This window comes from Coptis chinensis, chromosome 4 (assembly GCF_015680905.1).
Source record: "Coptis chinensis isolate HL-2020 chromosome 4, ASM1568090v1, whole genome shotgun sequence".
Classification (NCBI taxonomy): Eukaryota; Viridiplantae; Streptophyta; class Magnoliopsida; order Ranunculales; family Ranunculaceae; genus Coptis; species Coptis chinensis.
Window position 1 is genome coordinate 13,786,935 of NC_141459.1, and position 6,428 is coordinate 13,793,362.

The window sequence follows — 6,428 nt, forward strand, 5'->3', positions numbered from 1 at the left end:
AGAGGAGGAAGCGCGGACAACTCACCTATATAAAGAGAAAAAGAACTACATCTGACTTGATTCAAGTTATACCCAAGAACTTGATATCTAGGCAGCTCGCATCTATCACGAACTCAGTCAAACTCACACCAAATCTACATTCTCATCCCTACTCAAAACCTATAAAGCTTACACCAATTCGAGCATTTACTGTCACGGGCCATGCCATTAGTTGGGTTGTAGGTTTAGTTGTTGTCAATCCCGACACATTTGTCGTGCCCAGGGACAAACCCAGGTACTAGTGAGGGTTTGAACTTAGCCAACCACAGAACACTTTGACTCAACTGATTTTGCTAACAAAAATACAAAGATTATTAATGTATATACACTTCCTTACCACTTCCATTAATCCTTCTATTTTTAATTCTCATTCTCTCTTCACATTCACAATCTCACCTCCTTTTCTCTCAATTTACTTAGTAAGTTCTCGAAAAAATTTCTTGCAAGTCTGCTTTTATTGATATTCTATCGATCCGCCTTAAAATTTTAAACTCAATTATTTTGAAGAATGCACATATTTTGAAAAAAAAAAAAAAAAAAAAACAGTTTTAACAATATTACTTCATTTTTATTGCTTAGTTGTTGACTTGAATACCCTAGAGAAAAACCCTAGGTCTGTCTCTGGTCATGCCCCCATATATATGACTATGTGTTATGGGTTGATTCAAGATACAGACTTAAAGCAAGTCCAATGAGGAGCTGTTAAAAGAGTGCCACATATGATTTGTAGACTTTTTAGCTTACCAGCTAAATTTGGCAGGCCAAAACATGAAAAACCAGTCCAATAGGTCATTTTTTAGCATTTTGTCGAATTGGAGGATGGACGGAATTCTGCCATCCTCATCCATTGAACAATGACTGTGGATAGTACATACGGCATAAATTGTGTCATATGTTGCAATTTAACGCACGAACATTAGAAATTGTGTCATCCGTCTCTTGAAACTTATTTTTAGTAGCTGTTTGACAAAGCCACAAATTTATCTGGGTATATCACACCAACCAAATTTAGGACCCTTCTAGCAGCCCCATTGGAATGGTTATTTGGTGTTTGAGGTGCTCTATGGCCTGCCTTTTGCAGCCCATACATGTAACTCCCCATTGGACTTGCTCTTACAAAGCCTAATGTTGATCGATTCCAAACTACATGATAGTCTCTGGTTTTTATTTGTTGTACCAAATTCATATCAGGAGCCACTTGACCGAACAGATAGAGGAAAGCGGTGAATATGTTAGTTCCAATGTTTAAAATTTTGAACGGAATCTCAAAATCCCATCGGATATCTATCTAATAAAAGATAACTGTGTGGGGCCCAAAGGGCCCCATCTAATGGTTGTTATTCATTTTCAGAAAAATATGACGTGGCGGAATCTAGGTGTTTGAAGAGGAGTGCATCCAGTTTGCTATCCCATTCAACATCCAATTTACTTTTTGATGGGACATCACATTGATGGGCTATTTGGCTATTAGAGGTGCTGGGTTACAGTGTCGTACGGCACGGGCACACCCTAGTTTAAAACAAAATAGAATCGAAATATCAATATAAGGTCGAAAAGTGTTAATTTAGAAATTTAGTCGGAACATATTGGAATTCCGATTTTTCAACAATTCAAAATTCTAAGAATTTCAAAATCTCAAACTGTGGTTTGGTCTCCTTAATCATTTTACACCATGACAATGTGCTGGCTTCTTGACAGTTACATCATTGATCATTGTAACCTATAATCAATTCGTCATCATTAACACTTTCTAAGCAAATTTCTTAACTCCTAAGTTTCAATATATATGTAAGACTAGTATGCAATTTGTGCTACACACCAGTTCTTGTAAGGCTTTACATAAAATGATATATTGTCCATATTCCTTTTAGATCCATATCCAACTGTTGCATCAACAATAATGATCAAGAATCATAATGATAAAAATTGTATTTGACCTTTTTTGTTTGAGTCAATTTGTCACTATTTTGCACATAAAGTTTGGAAAATAAATAGGAAGGAGGTGGTTTGGAATAGTGCAGGAAAGTATTACTAAATAATGAAATAGGGCGGGTGCTTACAATTATGTAGGAAGGTATTACTGAATAATGAAATATGTGGGGGAAAAAAATACATTGTTCGCTTGGTTAATGTAGAGAAGAGATAAATTCACAACTTCACAGACTTTCACATATTTCTCTCGTGACACCACAGGTGATTTTTTTGGTGATTTTTAATTTCCAACTTCCAACAGCTTTTTCAAGCATCCAACGGCTCTTTTTTGAGTACCGCTAGTCGGACTTTCACTGGAGTTTTAACTCCACAACATGCCTCACAGGAGATTCATCTCCATAACACGCCTCACAGAAGATCCATCAACTGATTCCCCGAAATCTTCTTCTCTTCCATTAAAAAAAAATAATAAAAAAATCCAATCTTGTATCACCAAATCAGATCCTCCACTATTCTCTCACTGTCCGAGCATTCTTGAAAAAGCATTCTATAACACCCCGTGTTTTAATTCTTTTATTTTCCTAATAATAATAATAATAAAGATAATAATAATAGATAATAGATAAAATAAAATAGGATAAGTGTTAGTGGAAATAGGAGACGTGGGTTTATGGGATAAACCTTCTTCCCTATTTCGGGGGTTTTGTTTTGAACGAGCGTAAAACGTAATAGGTCGGTAAAAAACACGCAAAGAGTTTTACGAGAAAGGGAGAAGTTTTACTAACAATGTAAAAGGAAGATTTTTTCCGGTAGCCGGGTCGATAGTTGAGCTAAAGGTGAGTAGCTATTTTTGCTATTTCACCGAAAGTTATAGTTTTCGTATATCGGTGTATAGTTTTCTGTTTTTATATATACTGCTCGTTATCTTGTTTTATTCGGCGTCGTGTTTGTCGGGTTGTTAAAAACTCTAGTGAAAACTCGGAATTAGCGGTCGACGCGCTTTATGGCCGGTTAAGGGCAGTTAAAGCCAAATATATAGAAATCGTCACTTTTCTTTGTTTCTCTGTTTGAACTCTTTTTTTTCTTTACTGTGGCTTGGAATGTGGCTTGGAAATTTGTGGATTGATGTCGGGGGTTACAGGTTGATGTTGTATTATTGTTGTTTGGGTGAGGTTGTTAACACTTGAAGGTGCGTCAATGGCGGCACGCCCATCCTCCAGTAATATAGTTTGAACTATTTTTGGTCGATTTTGGTGGTTGAACTCTTGTGCTATGACTTTGTATTCCTGGGTTTGATGTTGGATTGGGTGGGGGCTGTTGAGTGGAGCTTGACGCACCATTAATGGTGGCCGAAATTTGTAGATCTAGTTTTGGGGGAAGTTTGGATTTAAGGATTTGAGGTTTTAGCTTTTATTAAAGTGGTGGGGGTTTGTACCCTCTCCATTTTCGGTTTGTTGAAATTGGTGGTTGTGTGGAGGTTTGGGGTGGTCGGTTTTGGTGGTGGAGGGAGAGAACTGTTGGAGAAGATGAACAGTAATTTCGGGTTGGGCTTGGGCCTTAGCAAGTTTTAATTGGTTGGGCCAAAACTTTATATTTATGTTGGGCCGGTTCTATTTCTTGCTGGGCCGAAATCTAATTTAAGTGGTTGGGCCTTAGCCAGTTTAATTAAGTTTTGTTTGGGCCTTTTCCAATTAGTTTTCTTTGGGCCAGTTTCTAATTTATGTAGGTTGGTCCTTATGTCCCCAATTGGGTCAGGTAGAGTAAATAAGTTGGTTTGAGACTTTTGGGTTCTAAGGTTTGGGCTTGGCTAGTTGCGTCCGAACCATTATCTTAGTCATGAGCTGAGCCATGCACTTTTGACCTTAGCCATGAACCATGGCTATGACCCTGAACCTATTGAATATAAAAACGACAGTTTGACTTTGACAATGAGGTGTTGACCTTGACCGAGTTATTTCATTGACCCGGGGTTGACTTTGACCAGTTGACCCAATTTGACTTTTTAACTCGGATTATGATTTGGGCTATTAGGATAGGTCTAGGGCTTTTTGCATGCTTGACTTTAGGCTAAGACCTTTATATATACGTGTGTATGTGTATTAACTACTACGTGTTTTTGTGGTATTTTATGATATGCAACGTTATGACACTAAGACATCCCTGAAATTAATAACGCGTAAATCGAAAATACAGGAATCAAGATACTCATTCGTTCTCTGAAATGATATATAAAATAAAGTTCAATAATGCGTAAATAAATTTACCGCACTCTTTTAGAACTCTCCACGCCTCAAGTTTTGGAATTTAGTTTTATTTGTTGATGTCATATGTTAGGTGGGCATTTATTGAATGTGCCATAAATGGCCCGTTAAGCGTTATATAGGGGTATTCATTGAATGTGCCATGAATGACCGTGATTCTTTGGACCGCCTGTAGAGGAACTAAGGTATTCGCCTTCTTGAGGGTTTGTTGTATTCTTTGATTATCGCGAAAGTGTTTGGGTTTACTTTTGAATGCCTAATATAATATCTACAAAGGTTATATAGAAGTTCTAACTTTCTTTTTAGGAGGGTAGGACTTAATAACATTTTGTGTGAGGACGCCGGGTCCTACCCTTATAAAGAAATGGATATCGATAAGTTTTAATTCAATGGTTTAGATATTAAAACGAGTTATTATAATGAGTTATATAATAGAAGTCTTGCTTGGGAAGAAATTATGCCGGTTAAAATGACGGAACTACCTGTCTTCCAAGTTGTGAATGATTAAGTTATGGGATAATATAAAGTGATTGTTTGAATAATTAAAGTATGATAATATTTATATGTGGTTAATCTACTCATACCAGCAAATTCCATTTTGCTGACCCATGTTTGCTTTGTTTTGGCAACGTGGGTGTGTTCTTGGGAACACAGGTGGAAGGCAGTGGAACCGCGGCATGTGATTTGGATTCTCACCTGGAGCAGTCTGGGAGTTTAGTTTATTAGGTCTGATCTTTTGGAAGTATGTAATAACGTAGTTTTCTTTTCATATGACATGAGAATTGATGTTGAAGACATGTTATTCTTAGAGTGGTTTGATGTTTTATTGAGACGGAAGATAGACTTTTTATAAAGTAATAAAGAGAATTTTGGAGATTATTTTTGTTGTTAAGTTGATTCTTTAGGATGTGAGTTTTAGGTTTTGACATGTGTTGTATCCACCCCGTCATAGCCTGGGTTTTTAGACAATTAAACATAGTGGTGTTTGAGATATTTATATTTCAAATATTCATTATTTTTAATTGTTTAGAAAATCGGGCTGTGACACATTCCCTCTCTGTTTTCTCTCACTGTCCGAGCGGCTTTTTCAAACAGCTCTTTTAGTTAATAACGACTCTTTTGAGCACCACCGCTAGTCGGAAAATCATCAGAGTCCACCTCCACGTCAAGCAGCATCAGGAGAACATCTCCACCTCAGGCTAGTCCTATTTGAGAAAATTAGAAGCACTTACCATCCTTTTTTTGGAGATCTGCTTATTAGTTGACAAACTGACACGCGCTCCTTTTGTGTGTGTGTAGATGGTATATGGTGTAGATAGATGATGGTCATTGAACAAAATAGAAGTGTATCAAAACCTAATTATCCCTCAATAAGTAAAGAATGAGTAGAGTATCGTTCCACTTTCAAGTGTATGTTTATATGAAGGACATGACTGGAAAGGGGGTTTGAGGGATTAAAAACTATTATTATAGATATTGTAGATTCTAATGCTAAACTAAACTAAACTAAATAAATTATTGAGAATTTATAAGATAGGGAATTCAAGAGATTAGAATCCACTAATACTTTTGATCTGTGACTTTCTGCTTCATGGTTGTTCTCACAAGTAGACTACAATTAGGCAATCGAGTGAGTGCCGATGCCCTCTTGGACGAAACATCATTAATGAATAACTCTACTTAAGGGTGTTCCTATGTTTATGCTACTAGTATCTTCTTTCCTTTTATCTGAGCTTGGGCAGCTATTCAATGAATCACCATCTAAGGCAAACACAAGGAATATTTCCCTTACTCTAAAACATTACACAACTAGAAGAAAAGTAGAGAATAATAGTATAATATTCAATTACAATAAATAAAACCCTATTCTAGCATTATATTCAATTGCAATATATAAAAGCATGTCACTAACAAATATTCAATTGCAATAAATAAAACCCTAAACTAGCATGATATTCGATTGCAATAAATAAAAACCTTAATCTATACTTCCATCCCCTGGTCTGGGCAATGAAACTAATAACTAAAAACATAAAGAACTAACCTGATTGGAGAATATCATGAACCAAAAGAATCAACAAACCCTAAGCACCGGCTTCATCTTCTCCCTTGAAGGAGAAGATTAGCCTTCCGTAAAGAAGGAAGAACACGAAGAATGAGAAGAAGAAGAGTCGAAGAACATAAGACTAGAAAGAC